Here is a 16,203-nt window from a genome sequence, read left to right on the forward strand (position 1 = left end):
ATAAATGATATTACTTGTTGCTATGTTAAAGTGACTGTTATTATTTTTTAAGATGAAAAGAAGCAGTCTCTGCAAAGCAAACAATTAACGATGACCTGTCCCCATCTGTGCCACTGAATTCTGCTGGGTTGAAGAGAAAAACTACCTAAAAGACCTTCAGAAGCTGGCACACTTCTGGTTGTGTCAGATGTCTGGCCCCCGCAATGTGCACTGTGGACTCTTCCACCAGCCTCTACCTTACTACTGTGTTCTCTAATGGCATAGGGGTCAGAGGATGAAACCACAGAATGCAGAAGGGGAACCAGAGATCGGCACTCCCTAAAGTGTCAGTATCTGAAGCTGAAGCCATCGATTGTGAAGACACCAATGTATAGATCTCCATTTCCCCATTTAACCAATTTGGGGGTCAGACTTTCCAGATAGAAAATCCAGAAATGTTATTGGACTTACAAAGCCTTTTAAATCTCTTCCACAAAGGATTTTCTAAATGACTGTCTCCCAAGCCATAGGCAGCATAAGCTATACAACTAAATCACCGCGATTTTTAAAAATAATGATCCACTACTCATTCATAAAATTTCTCTTGTATTCCTTAAAGTGGAATTTTAGTCAGAAAATTAAGTCCTGCTAGATCACTTAACCTCCCTGGCGGTCTGATTATTTCAGATTTTTGGTGCTGAAAGCGGTACCATTATTTTGCATGGAAATATGTAGTTTTTTTATTGTAGGCTGTAATTTTTAGGAATAACTCACTGAAATCTGTCCGAACAAGAGTCTAGTAAACATCCCGGGTATGATAAAATTTGAAACACGAAATCATAAATTATAATTTAATAAATAATCATAAAAAATAATAATATAATAATAATACATTTAATTCAATAATATAATCAAACCAAAAACACTGAAATTTAAAATAGAGCGCCAAGTTCGCACATTGCTGAGCAAAGTCGCAAAATCATTTTCAGTGTCTGATGACAAATTTCCCCACGAATCATTATCACTCAATTCTGCAAGTGGTTCTGATTTACTATCGCTGTTCTCTAGCTGATCTAAACCCGCTTTTGACCTAAAGGGACACTTTTTGGACGCCATGGACTATTCTCAGTTTCCAGGCAGAAAGAACAGACAAAATGCAGGCAGGGCACAGGACAAAGCACTAGGGACACAATGTATGTGAAACGGGTTGAAACAGCAATGTTTTGCTATGTAAAATTTGTTTGGGAAAAAATGACATTTTAAAAAATTTTCAAATTTCCCGCCGCCGCCGGCGCCCGTATGTCCCGACATCACAGGGACCGGAACACAGAAGCCGGATGCCGGCATCGGCCGGAGGAGATGGCCGGGGACGCTGCAGCGGACACATCGCGGGAGCGAAGGACAAGGTAAGCTCTGCAGGGACTCCCTATGCAGCGCCGCATGGTAAGCCCGAGTGTAGCTCGGGGTTACCGCTTTTGGTACTGACATTTTACCCTGAGCTACACTCGGGAATACCGCTAGGGAGGTTAAGGCTGGCCCATTTTGCATGGAAAACATTAGAAATAAGTGTCTATACTGTTTAAAATCCATGAATACACTTTCTCACCCTGCTCTGCACATACTCAGTTGCTCTCTATTTTTAGGCACTGTGCTGAATTTGTAGAAGCCGATCTGCTGACAATGGAAAGATTTAATGCTGCTGAAGACTCTGGGCTTCAGCAAAATGGCAGCCTCCAGCAAGAAGAAACAGGAAAAACGCTGGAGGCTATTTACAGCACCCACTCATTTTGGTAGCATAAGTATTAGGCCTCATGTGCACATGAACTCCCCTAGACGTTTAGCTCTTCTGGCAGCAGAAAAACCATAAACGTGACAAAAACGCATGTAAACTCGGTGCCACGTTTACCTGCATTTAGCTCTTGGACGTTTATTCATTTGATTGGCCAGAGTGTTTTCAATTGACATGAATAAATGCCCAAGCAATAACTGCAGCTAGCATTAGACACATTTACACGTGTTTTTTGGCGTTTAGCGGTTTCTGGCCAAAACGTTCCTCTCCTGAATGCGATTCTTCTGCATTGAGAAGAGGAATGTTTAATTGCCCCTAAATTCTGCTGCTCCTTAACTCTGGCAAAAGCCTATGTGTACATGGACACAAAGGCTTTTACTGAGTTGAGTTCAGGGACTTTGGCAAAAAAAACGCCAAAAGCTCCTAAACTCATGTTTAGGAGCAGCAGTGTACATTAATGTGGAATATATCTTCCTTGCTAAAGAACATGATTTTTTTTATCAAGTTGTTATTGGTAAAGTTCCACTTTAAACTACATTCTAAAACACAGGTGTCAAACTGGTGGCCCTTTAGATGTTGCCAAACTACAAGTCCCATGAGGCATTGCAAGATTGACAGTTACAAGCATGACTCCTAAAGGCAGAGGCATGATGGGACTTGTAGTTTCACAACAGCTGGAGGGCCAGCAGTTTGACACCCCTGTTCTAAAGCTTCTTATTGTGCATCTAACATACAGGAGTCCAAAAAACCCTTTAAAAAGACAGTGACCTCACAAATTGGCTTAGATCCCTGGAGAGGCCACAGTGATCTGGTTTTGTGAAGGGTTGTTACACCCAGCTCTCCTGAGACTTGCCAGAACTACTCTCTTTTTTCCTAATGAGTGGGTTTTCATCTGTGTTTGGTTTTGTCCTCCCCTGTGTCCCTCGGGGGAACTAATTGGCGATATAAGCCCTGGATAGTTTGAGGAAAGTGAGGTCGCCTATGAGTTTATGAATTTTTATTCATCTTTTTGGGGAGTTGGTGTGATCATTAGCAGGAAGGTCCAGGACCCTCCTGGAGATAAGAGAGTGGATGCTTGTTTTGTTGCATTCTTTTGAAAACACACCTGTGGCAATTATATGCAATTATCTGTAAATCTCCTGAAGGAGCCAAAAATTGGCAAAACACGTCGAGTGGGAATTGCTGCATTGTGAACTCTGAGCCACATGGAGTGCCTTGTTGGGTTTAAACCTTCACAACTACAAATGTGATGTAGATTTTTATATCATAACATTGCAATAAAATTTTGTATGATTTTAATACAACATCAAACCTTTAAGATTTTTGGTGCACTTTAAAAATCCCTTTTTCTTTGCATTTATTTTACGGGATGTGGTGCCAACTGACCTCCAGCCTGCCTGTAACAATTTAGAAAAGATTGTCATGGGTAAAGTTCCCCTTTAAACTACATTCTAAAGGTTCTAATTGTGCATTTAACATACAATTATTTCCACAATGGGGAAAATGTTTATTTCCAGCAGTAGTGGTCCTTTGTAATAGAGGAGAGGTGAACGTTTTTACTGCAAGTAAATAGCTGTTTAAGATGCTACCATTTCTCCCCCCCCCCCCCCCCTCCCCTACATCTGTGCCTGTAACTATCTGAAAGAGGGCCTGGAGTGGGGTCTTGGAGATGTTATACTAAAATCAAGAATTAGTTTGTAGATTCTTTTTCATTATGGTCCATTCTTGCTCATATCTAGCTTATCTTTCATCTTCCTATACTCCAAGTACCCAAAAAGAATGACATAAAGTGGCATGACATACAACGTCATTATTACCTAATATAGAAAAGGAAGAACCATTCTCCAAACTCCTTACTAGTCTGACCAGTTTTATCTCTATCTTTACTGTCCACTGCCCAGTTCTTCCATCTCCTTAAAGCGGACCTTCACCCAATACAAGAACTTTTTCCTGTTCTGGTACCTCCCCCCACCCTCTTACATAGTTGAAAAATGTTTCATTATCTGCCCGTGCAATACTATAAGAATAATCTGGTTCATTCCCCTTTCACTAATGTTCTTTTAACAGTGAAACAATATCATCCATTTGCTTGTAATGACTTTGCTTTATTTGATTGTTATGCTCTGCAATTTATCAGGTGTACTGGGGCCATCTAGTGGCTTTTTGCTTTTACTAAAAAGTTCTAATTCCCTCTTGCTTTGCCACTATTGAAACAATAAAGCCATACTTTTTACTTATACAAACATATAACTAATAAAATGTTTCGAGAAAAAAAATAGTGAAACAGTGGAGCACCGAATGCATCTGATTTTAGGAGATTATACTCACACACTATATATACTGTACTGTATACTGTATACTATATGTACTGTATACTGTATATGGGTTAAATAAGTATTGAATACGTAAACATTTTTCTCAGTAAATATTATTGACAAATATTCACCACATGTTGGTAACAACTTGTGCAATCCATACATACAAAGAAACCAAAACAAATAAGTTCAGAAATTAAGTTATGTGTAATAAAATGGAATGACACAAGGAAAAAGGTACTGAACATGCTAAGTGAAATTTATTTAATACTTTGAACAAAATTCTTTGTTGGTAATGACAGCTTCAAGATGTCTATTGTATGGAGAAACTAGTCGCATGCATTGCTCAGTTTGGATTTTGGCTCACTCTTCCTCACAAACAGTCTTCAAATCTTGAAAGTTCTGTGGGCCTATGAACTCTGATCTTTAGTTTTTTCCATAGATTTTCTATTATATTCAAGTCAGGTGATTGGCTGGGCCATTAAAGCAGCTTTATTTTCTTTCTTTGAAATGAGTTGAGTGTTTCATTGGCTTTGTGTTTGGGATTATTGTCTAGCTGAAATGTCCACCCTCGTTTCATCTTCATCATCCTGGTAGATGGCAGCAAATTGTTATCATAAAATATCTTGGTATATTTTTCCATTCATCCTTCCTTTAATGACATGAATTTTGGCAGTACCGTATGCTGAAACACAGCCCCACACCATGGTGCTCCCACCTCCAAACTTCACTGTTGGTATGGTGTTTTTTGGGGTGATGTGCAGTTCCATTTGACCTCCAAACATGGTGTGTATTATGGCATCCAAAGACTTAAATTTTGGTCTCATCTGACCAGACTATATTCTCCCAGTATTTCACAGGCTTGTCTAAATGTTCCGCAGAAAACTTTAAACAAGCTTTAACATGCTTTTTCCTCAGCAATGGAGTCTTGCGTGGTGAGTGTGCATACAGGCCATGGCAGTTGAGTGCATTACTTATTATTTTCCTTTAAACAATTGTACCTGCTAGTTCCAGGTCTTTCTAAAGCTCTCCACAAGTGGTCCTTAGCTCTTGGACAACTCTTCTGATAATTATTTTCACTCCTCTGTCAGAAATCTTGTGAGGAGCACCTGGTCATGGATGGGTTATGGTGAAATGATGTTCTTTCCACTTCCGGATTATCGCCCCAATGGTGCTCACGGGAACATTCAGAAGTTTAGAAATCCTTCTGTAACCAATGCCATCAGTATGTTTTGCAACAATAAGGTTGCAAAGGTCCTGAGAGAGCCCCTATAAATGTGATTTGACTGAGGCTCAGGACTCTCTTGCCCTGTCTCTGCTATAGGAGCCTGCTGCTGGGTAAAAAGGAGTTCTGACAGAACACTGAATAGGTACAAGTGCTGCCTGTTTGTTTTTTATTAACTCACAGGGGGGCACCATGTTATTCAGTAACTGACCTGAGTTAGTTAGTGGCTCAGATGAACAGATGTTTTATACCTCCTAAACAAATTGGTCCTGCATGTGCAAGTGCATGACAAAATCCACTCGGGACTGTTTTGGATGTCCCTGTCTCATGCATGAGTTACTGCTGCCTGTACCAATTACGCCTGTCCTCCTTATATATACACACACAGTATTAGCAAAGTTGCTTTCTTGGTATCTGTGTATATATTAAAAACGATTAGGTGTACAGTTATGCTTTAAGCTTGTTTGTACAGACAAATATAAAGCAGTTTAATCCGATTAAACCTTATGAGGTTCAATGTAGGTGGCTGAACAGAGATTCTGCAATACCCATCTATGGATAAATATGATGGATACAACAATTTGAACCAAACCAAACTGGATTATCCAGGGACATACAAAGGTGAAATTGGTGGCTTTATGAGCAGATTTCATATGTCACCTGTTCTGTGTCCATACAAGCCAATTACTTATGGACTGAATCACTTTAGCCCTAATCTGACAAATGTCTGGTCTGCATTTGTGCACCTTTACATATGTCTTATTACACACATTCATTCTGCCATATAGCAATAACGGATAAGAAATGTCAAACTTTGGAAAAAGAATGAGGTAATTAAAATACTTTCATTTCACCAGGTTCTTCTGCATTTGGACATAAACCAATTTTTATGTGTCAGTCTGATCCTACAATAGAGATTTGTTCAGGGTGAAACGTGTCAGACTAAGCTCCATTCACTGAGGCCGTCGGTTACTAATGAGACAGGTTAGCATGAAGTCATATCACCGCTTTGTCACTTTTCTTGTCTTGCAGTAGAAGTATACCGACACTCAGGCTTGCATGATGACCTTTGATTTCTCGTTATTACATCAACTCCATTCTCATTTCACCTTTTCAGATAAATTATAGATAAGTGCAAGTCCCAAATGATAAACTAGTCAAGGACCCATTCAACATTTTCCCACAAGTGAACTGTAAGCATATTTGTGCAATATGTTTTGAAGGAAAGTTGGTTTTAAAAAGGGCAAAAATAATATTCATTAAAAGTGAGAGAAAATATACAAGCTTTGTATCTATCATCTGCTTTTTACGTTATCAGTAACCTTGCTGCAAATCTTACAAGAGATCTGCTTTTTTTAACCTCTTGCATTGCAGGTTCTGTGTATGGAAAATAAGAATATTTAGAAAATGGCATTTGTTGAAAGTTCTGCTAAGAACCTAAATCTTCCTGGGAATTCCATGAACAGAAACAACATTATTCACTTAGAGTGCATCTAAAATAAGTCTTCTTGCCTCATAATCAACCTATTTATGGGCACATTAACACTATCTCTATATGGATAAAATAAGAATTCAATTGGTACTAAAATAGTAAAGAATCTCTGAGTGTTTGTGGCCATTTATACAAGCGCTCGAATTCCAACCAAGCCCGTGCTATGAAAGATACACTATATTGCCAAAAGTATTGGGACGCCTGCCTTTACATGGACATGAACTTTAATGGAATCCCAGTCTTAGTCCGTAGGGTTCAATATTGAGTTGGCCCACCCTTTGCAGCTATAACAGCTTCACCTCTTTTGGGAAGACTGTCCACAAGGTTTAGGAGTGTGTTTATGGGAATGTTTGACAGTTCTTCCAGAAGTACATTTGTGAGGTCAGGCATGATGTCGGACGAGAAGGCCTAGCTCGAGGTCTCCACTCTAATTCATCCCAAAGGTGTTCTATCGGGTAGAGGTCAGGATTTTGTACTGGCCAGTTAAGTTCCTCCACCCCAAACTCTGTCATCCATGTCTTTATGAACCTTGCTTTGTGCACTGGTGCGCAGTCATGTTGGAAAAGGAAGGGGCCATCCCCAAACTGTTCCCATAAAGTTGGGAGCATGAAATTGTCCAAAATGTCTTGGTATGCTGACTCCTTAAAAGTTCCCTTCAGTGGAACTAAGGGGCCGAGCCCAACCCCTGAAAAACAAGCCCGCACATTAATTCCCCTCCACCAAACAGTACACTTGGCACAATGCAGTCAGGCAAGTACCATTCTCCTGGAAACTGCAAAACCCCGACACGTCCATCGAATTGCCAGACAGAGAAGCGTGACTCGTCACTCCAGAGAATGTGTCTCCACTGCTCTAGAGTCCAGTAGTGGCGTGCTTTACACCACTGCATCCAACGCTTTGCATTGCACTTGGTGATGTAAGGTTTGGATGCAGCTACTCGGCCATAGAAACCCATTCCATGAAGCTCTCTATGCACTATTGTTGTGCTCATCTGAAATCCATACGAAGTTTGGAGGTCTTTAGCTATTGACTCTGCAGACAGTTGGCAACTTCTGTGCACTGTGAACTTCAGCATGCGCTGACCCCGCTCTGTAATTTTATGTAGCCTACTTGTGGCTGTTGCTGTTGTTCCCAGTTGCTTCCACTTTGTTATAATACCACTAACAGTTAACCGTGGAATATTTAGTAGCAAGGGAATTTCATGGATGTACTTATTGTACAGTTGGCAACCTATCACAGTACCACGCTTGAATTCACTGAGCTCCTGAGGGCGATCCATTCTTTCACAAATGTTTGTAGAAGCAGTCTGCATGCCTAGGTGCTTGATTTTATTTACCTGTGGCCATGGAGGTGATTGGAATAACTGAATCCAATGATTTGGAGGGATGTTCCGATACTTTTGGCAATATAGTGTATCTAGCACTACATTAGGATGACTTCAGCTTCAGTGAAGGGCATTACAACTGAACTCCAGGCAAATAGCTTAATACACAGTTTAAATACACTCACCAGCCACTTTATTAGATACATCTTGCTGGTGCCAAGAAAATATCCCCCAAATCATTACTCCACCACCAGCAGCATGGACCATTAAAGCAAGGCAGGATGAATCCATACTTTTTATGTTGTTTATGCCAAATTCTGACCCTACTATCTGAATGTCACAGCTGAAATTGAATGCCCATTCTCCTCTGACATCAATAAGGCATTTTCGTCCACACAACTGCCGCTCACTGGAAATTTTCTCTTTTTCTGACCATTCTCTGTAAACCCTAGAGATGGTTGTGCGTGAAAATTCCAGTAGATCAGCAGTTTTTGAAATACTCAGACCAGCCCGTCTGTCTGGCACCAACAACTATGCCATGTTCAAAGTCACTTAAATCCCATTCCTTCTCCATTCTGATGCTTGGTTTGAACTTCAGCAAGTCATCTTCACCATATCTAGATGCCTAAATGCATTGAGTTGCTGTCATGTGATTGGCTGATTAGCAATTTGTGTTACCAAGCAATTGAACAGGTGTACCTACGTAATAAAGTGGCCAGTGAGTGTATACGGAAACTGCTTTATCTTTGTGATAGATATCCACGGAAGTGAGCTGTTGTGGGAGCAGGTGATATAAGATTGCCCAGAGGTGTGGAGCCTAAGCACAAGCCATTTTTCTCCTGATGGTGGAAATGGGTTTCGCTGTGTGCTGTTGCCAGGTCACAACTCCCAGGTTCACCCTGTTGCAGATATGGCGACAAAGCCATGAAAATGGATTCAGGAGCGAGCAGATGTACAGGCAGAGAGAGACATACAGAAGATCAAGGAAGCAGGCCAAAGGTCAGGGCAGATGGAAAATGAACAAATCTGAAACATGAAGTCTGGGTTGGTAGACAGAAAATCAAACCAAAGCTACAATAGGTAGGACAAAGAGTATCAAGAGGGAGCACAGAGGCGAGCAAGAACGTTGCTCCCTTAAATAATCATGGCCCTTTTAGGAGGCACACACCGATGATGTAATTGTTGTTATGCCAGCTGAGAACCTGGAAGCATGGTAGGCCAAGGGGAAGGCAGATAGCACAGGAACAAAGATGATAAGTGACACTTTTCATTCATTCCTGAGATAATTTACACAGATCTTCCAGGCAGAAGTGCCAGATTTGGTGACCTGACTTTTCTTTAATGCAGTTAAACAATATAGCTAGGTCACCACTCTGCTTTTCACTGCTCACTTTGCTCTCTCCTTCTGTCAGCATGTTCACTATCAACACATGTACTAGAACACTCCTTTTTTGGCTCGTGGTGCTGACACAGGCAGCTGAAAAGCTGAAACAGGAAACAGTGGTGCTTCTTGCTGGCTATAAATTGCGGTGCGTGAATTCCAAATCTAGGTAGACAAAACATAGAACATTAAAGTTGAATTCCAGGAATTCAGTTACTTTGTAAAACAGCAGGCATACCATGAGTTCTCATAGACTTATCTCTATTATTTTCATCTGACATGTTTACTGTGATCCAGGAACATAACTTTCAGGGCTCTGATGCTGCTCACTGTGATCTCAGTTTCTTCAAGAGCAGAGTCACTGTAACTGTTATGCCACCCTCCCCCTTGTGCTATTCACAGAAGTCTTTGTATTATGTGAACTCAGTCATACAATACAAAGGCTTCTGTAAATTGGCAGCAGAGGGGAGGGGCAGACATAGCTGCTCTGTTCGCTTCTCTCCATTCACAGCCAAAATGTATCCTCCAAGAGTGCAGTAAACCTGTCTCATATAAGTTAGAGAGATAAGTCCTGGAGGTGACAAGCACCTAATTTAACTTAACTCATAATGTATCTGCATTTTCTTTGCAAAGTTACTGAATTCCTGGAATTCAGCTTTCAATGTAAAGCGTGTATATTTACGTTGTATTTGACCCATTGTCTGGTATTCTTCTGGCTTAGATGGTCAAAAAGCTACAAACCATTTTGGTGCTGCAGCTGTGAATCCCGTTGTGCCTTAGCAGCTGATTGGCCATGCTGGGGTTTATATATTGGATGAACACAAGTTACCAATGCCTGACCTAACCTCAGCAAATCAGTCTGCCAAGTATATTGAAACCTGTTTGCTATTTACTTTCTACCAGTATACCACATCTGCCTGAAATCTGCTAATAAATTTTACATGAATGCAAGTAGGACAGCCCTGCGGCTTCCTAAACAGCCTGAGGGTAATGAGAGTTCTAGGAGGGCTGATTTGTTTTACTTGATGAGTTTTCAAGTCCTTTCCTGTTTCTATGGGATATTCAAGACAACCTGCCCCTAAGAAATCGAAACAAAAAAGTCAAAAAGAAACACAAAGGACCTTCTTACAGAAGCTGACAGCAGCTTACAAAGCCCTAGGCTCTAACTTTTGGGATTGTAATAAGCCGTCACTTCGAAATAGACTTGATGCTTTGCTCCTTTTCATGTGTGCAGGTTACTATAATCACACCATATTTATGTCTTCATGCTATGAAATGTTAAAGAATCCTTTCAAGTAACACTGCCCGTGAAATAGTTCTTCTGTATCAAAGATTGACAAATTCAGCCAGCTAGAAAGGCTATTAAAGATCCCCATATACGATGTTGTTGTTTTAGTTGAAAGGCAGCCTTTAAAAGTGCCAGGGTGCTGTTACCTCTACTGGAAATAAATTATGCACCAAGGACATGTTGGCATAAACGGCATAAATTTAGCACCACACTGAGCACATAGACGGACAGTAAGATTTGTTTTTTGACAGGTACAATGCAGAATTGTTGTGTTAGAGATTTTTTAGGAGTAAAACATTTTTGGTTTGATTTACAAAAAGTAACAACCAAAGTATTCTGAGTGGCTGTTTGTTAATACAATAAAGCCCAAATTATATAAGTTGTGTAAAGCTGGACATACATGTTTACTTTTCTTTCGTTCAGCCAGCAGGCTGAATGAGAGAAAAGTACTTGATTTCCCCAACCACTCTAAACAGTATGGATGGACGAATGTCCTGCTGCCAGCTATTGCAGGAGCCAGCTGTTGGAATACCCGAAAAGTGGCTGCAGATGATTGGCTCATTGTTCATTGCTAAGAGTAGCGATTGATTGCTAGATGGATAGAACAAGTGTCTCTCTATGGCGGAAGATACACAATAATATGTAGTAACAACTTGCAGTGATCAATGGCATGTGATTAGAGCATTGTGATGACATAAGACTGACTACTAATACATCTTGTGTTGTTAATTCCAAATGGAAACCATTTGTTTGGTATATTTAGTAATCGATTACCATTGCTAAAAATTAATTATAGCAATTCTAGTAGCACAAATGTTACTGCTAGCAAGTAGTTAAATCCCTCGATCGCCTACGATTAAAATTGTTAGTGTGGCTTAGCTTTATAGTCTGTGTTAGGCTGGTCATACACTGTTAGATTTATTTATTTTTTGTTCAGCCAGAGGACTGAATAAGAAAAAAACCAAACAGATTTCTCCATCCACATAAACAAGATGGATGGAGGAATCCCTCATTCGGGAACACTGTATTCTGCAAGCAGGATCTGCAGCTGTCAGAATATGCTGATCACATGCCACTGCCACAGGAATTATATCCCTGTTGTGTTTGGCAGTGGAAGTAAAATGCATGCAATTCCAGGAGAGTAGTCTGGAATTTAGGGGGTTAAAAACAGATACAATGCATCCTCATCATCTTTCAAATGCTCTCTGAAAAGCGACTGACATTTGGAAAGCACTGCAAGTGTAGACGGAAGAAAACCAGTGGTCAGAGAAACATGGAATGCTGCCATTGCTGATCATTTGGAAAATATTGCAGCATACCTGTCCTTAACTTCAATGCTTTTACAGATCTGCAACAAGCATACAGATTAGAAAGTTAAAGTGAGGTCAGAACTCCTGAGCTTATTTCAGTTCAATGTTTCAGCAAAAAAAAAAAAACTATTGGATTGGCATGGCCATCAGGGAAAAATACATTTTGAGAAGGTAAGGTCAGCAATGGCAGCTGCATGTTTGCCACAGATCCGTTTCCCATTAAACTAGGGCCTCCTAGCTCTTTACATACAAGTTTTTTTTCAGATACAGTTTTAAAGATAGCAACCATTTTCTTGAATGTTTTTCTCAAGCTTTAGGCTAAACCAAAACACAAGCCTGGGCAATTGAAATCAAGCCAATGATGAATGAATGGGCAGACTCGATGGACCATCTTTTTCTGCTGCCACTTTTCTATTTTTCAATGAATAATCACATAAGCAGAGGTTATCCTAAGTGAACATAAGTCAAAATGATCAACACATCCATAGAAAAAGGAAGCTGAAATTATATGAAAAACTCAGCTTGTTCAAATACTGTCAAGTGTGCGTATTGCCCCTCTCTTCTCCTGGCCTTTCACATTGGTGAGAATGACTCTAGAGAACCAATAGGTGCCTGAATGTGCAGGGTGGAGCCAAGCTTGACCTTTCTTTGTCAGCAGGTTTTTATTGGTTTTCAGAGAAAAGAATGACATCTACATTACATTATTGAGCACAAAACATGTATCAGTAGAATAGTCATTGTTTATATGTGAAAAGCACAGGTATGTGGTACACCACTTTACCATCAATGCAGAATGAAGGCCCTTGAACCCTCACCTATGGAAAAGGTGCCTTGACTGCTGGAAGCATGGCATCTCCATGGGTATTAACCTAACATAGGGAGGTTAAGTGGTTCCATTAGGATTGGCTACGAAGACATGAGGTGACTGGGTGGAGCCTGAACTCTGGAAAAAGGTTACGCCAGGGCGCATTCCACTGCTCTTCAATAAAACTTTGACCTTGCCTTATTTCCAATTTAATTAGACTCTGTGTCTTTTTGGGGGGCAAGGTTTTGATTTATTAGTTGATGATAAATGAGCCTATGCTTCTCAGAAGTCATGAGTTAAATTATGAGGTGTAAGATTCTGTAAAAGGGTGAGGTATAGTGCCTATTGTTCTAATAACTGTAGGATGTTTGTTGACATGTCTAATAAGTAGAATTATGACTGCTGGAAGGACAGACCAGCACAGGCTATGGCCTCATGCACACAGGCAAAAAAACACTGCTTGTAGATGGATTTTTAATTTTTTTTCATGCCTCTGAACACAGCTTCATTTTAACCAATGTGTCCATGCTGATTGCGGTGTAAACTTTTAGAGCAGGGTAGAGGGGCATAAAAAATGCCCCAAACCTGCTTATGTAGAGGGGCTTACTGGCGTAATATATGTGCATAAACACATATAAACTCACATAACTGCATTTGAGTGGCTAGAATAAATTAATAATCTAGCCAATAGAATAAGTATACATGCATAAACACCATACGTCTGTAAACAAGCGTAAGTACAATCAAAAATGAGCAATTTGCTGGATTTTTCTTCCAGCTGCTGACAAAAAACTCCAGCATACACAGAAGTATTTTGATATACCCATGAGCATGAGGTCCATGAAAGAGAAATTGAGCAATAGTGAACAAAGCTTGATTTTTAAAGGAAAGGTAAAGATATGCATTGCAGACATTTTTATTTGTACCTATCATGGTGACATATGGTTTTCACTGAAGATAACCTCCACAATCTTTCATCATATGCTCAGCGTGATTTGTTCAGGTTTTGTCACAGGTTTATGTTAATTTTAATCCATGGTGTCTGTGAATTTTTTCCCTATTATTTCCATATTATTGGTTTAGCTATGGCCTTTTACTTGTCCTAATAGTTTGTTCTACTTGACTCATGAATTGTACCAAGTACTTATGTACATAAAATAAACCTGTGGGAAGCCTAGAAATACGAACGTGAAACAAGCTGTGAGCACTGCCTATTGTTTTATGATCTGTCACTCACCTGCAGTCTACAGCAGAATTTGACTGGTGTCTACAAGCAACATATATATTTCAATGTAATGTTGTTTATGAAACAGTAGGATGTACATTCAAATTCTTCTTTCAGTGATCTGTAAAAGCTATTATGGGTTAAATTTAATACCTCAGTTTTGCTTTTTGTGTACTTTACTGAATATGCTTGCAAATATGCCGAACTGATTATTCACTAGGGCCCATTTACAAAACTGGAGCCAATTAAAATTACAGTGTAGCACAGAGAAACACTTACAAGAGACAGCTTTATCTCCAACCTGTACTAGAAATAGAACACATGGAATTATTATGGAGTTGTTACCATCTGTGTCGTTACTAGGGACATTTACCCTAACTTCCTAATCAGGCAGGATGTTGGAAAATCTCTTCAATGGGACACAGACAGGAAGGTTTATAGAAAATCTCTCCAGAGACAGAATAGACCTGAGTGGAGTTTAAACTCCTCTCTACTCCACCTTAAACTAAAAACAAAAGAATTGTTTGCAGTTGGGTTTAACATTCTGTAGTTATATGTGTTTCTTCCCAGATTGCAGCCAAGTAACCCTCTTTATACTAAAGCGTACTATAATTATTGCAAGAAGATAGATATAAATATAGCTGCTGATTGCTCCTAGGGGGCATTCTACATACAAACATTTGATTTTGAATGCAGCTAATTGCTTAGTAATCTTGTTTTGCTGCTCCAAGGTCCAGGGTTAAAATCCCAACACATCCACGTGCAGTGTTTATGTTCTCTTTGCATTTGTTTTCTCCTGCAACTTTGGATTTTTTTCCAGCCTAGTGGTTGGTTATTTGGCATCCACTCAGTTTGATGGGAGCCTGGATGTGTGTCTGAATGACTCTAGTAGGGACACTAGTACACTATAAACAAGTATAAAAAGAAGACAGAACCGATATATACAATTGGACAGTTTGATGTTCTCAGCAAAGCCCTGTAAATTATGTTGAAAGTATAGAACCTAACAAAGTAAACAAATATGAGGAATCCAGTGATAAACCAAAAAGTGCATTTCACCATCAACAGGCATGTAGTCATTCTATCCCCCACTGCCTTTCTACTATGGTAATTTCTTTTCGGATGACTTGGAATGGCAGGGGCTAAATTACCAATTACTCATTTCATAGCCTCCTGCAACCAGGGCATGCCAGATATTTCCTTCATTTTTCTCAGAATACATTTTTGTCTGGGAACAGCAAAAAAAAGACACAACTGCCGGACTTATCCGTTATCTCCTTAAGATGTCTAGAGATGCTAGGCTGGTCACTAATCATATTTTATGTCAGGAAATCATTGTACAATCAGTGGAACAATCGGTGATGGTGCAAAAGAATAGGGGAGGAGAGTGAATACAAGTGTCAGCCTGTCAAAGTGACTGTCCAGGAAAATGGACTCCTAGTGAAGGAATTTTCCACTGAACAAGTTCAGCAGTCAGCAGGGGAGGCCAACAAACCTACCTAAGCACCTTGATTAAACTGTAAATGGGATTGGGTGAATGTTGGTGCCATTCCACGAGCTTGCGCAATTTTAAAGCGTGACATATTAGGTATCTATTTACTCAGCATAACATCATCTTTTATATTTTCAAAAACATTGTGCTATGTATTGTTTTTTTTGTATTCAAACTCATTAAAGTGTATTTTTTTTAACTTGCTTTTAAAAAAATCGCTGCGCAACTACCGTGTGACATAAAAAGTTTCAAACACCCATCATTTTATTCTCTAGGACCTCTGCTTAAAAATATATTTATAATGTTTGGGGTACTGAGTAATTTTTTAGCAAAAAAAGTTATGATTTTTACATGTAGGAGAGAAACTTCAGAATAGACTTGGGAAGCAAGTGGTTAATGTCTGTATGTACCATTTGTGAAAAATATTTGATCTACTCTGTGCTAAAGGGAGAATAGGAATGATGAATAAATCCTGCTTCAGAAGGTCTGACCAAAAGCTCAGGGTCCATAAAATTAAACATGTACAAACAGACTTCAAACCAAGGAAAAGCAGTTCTAAATTGTATACTGTACACTTT

General features: G+C 39.6%; 1 protein-coding gene across 1 annotated transcript in view; it reads right to left on the bottom strand.

Moving 5' to 3' along the window:
- LOC149451143 (coiled-coil domain-containing protein 63-like) overlaps nucleotides 1-16,203 on the bottom strand; it is a 150,760-nt gene that overhangs the window by 13,592 nt on the left and 120,965 nt on the right. The gene's annotated exons all lie outside the window — the stretch shown is intronic.

This window comes from Staurois parvus, unplaced genomic scaffold (assembly GCF_062004578.1).
Source record: "Staurois parvus isolate SC_StPar_1 unplaced genomic scaffold, SC_StPar_1.0 ptg000548l, whole genome shotgun sequence".
In the NCBI taxonomy this organism is placed as follows: domain Eukaryota; kingdom Metazoa; phylum Chordata; class Amphibia; order Anura; family Ranidae; genus Staurois; species Staurois parvus.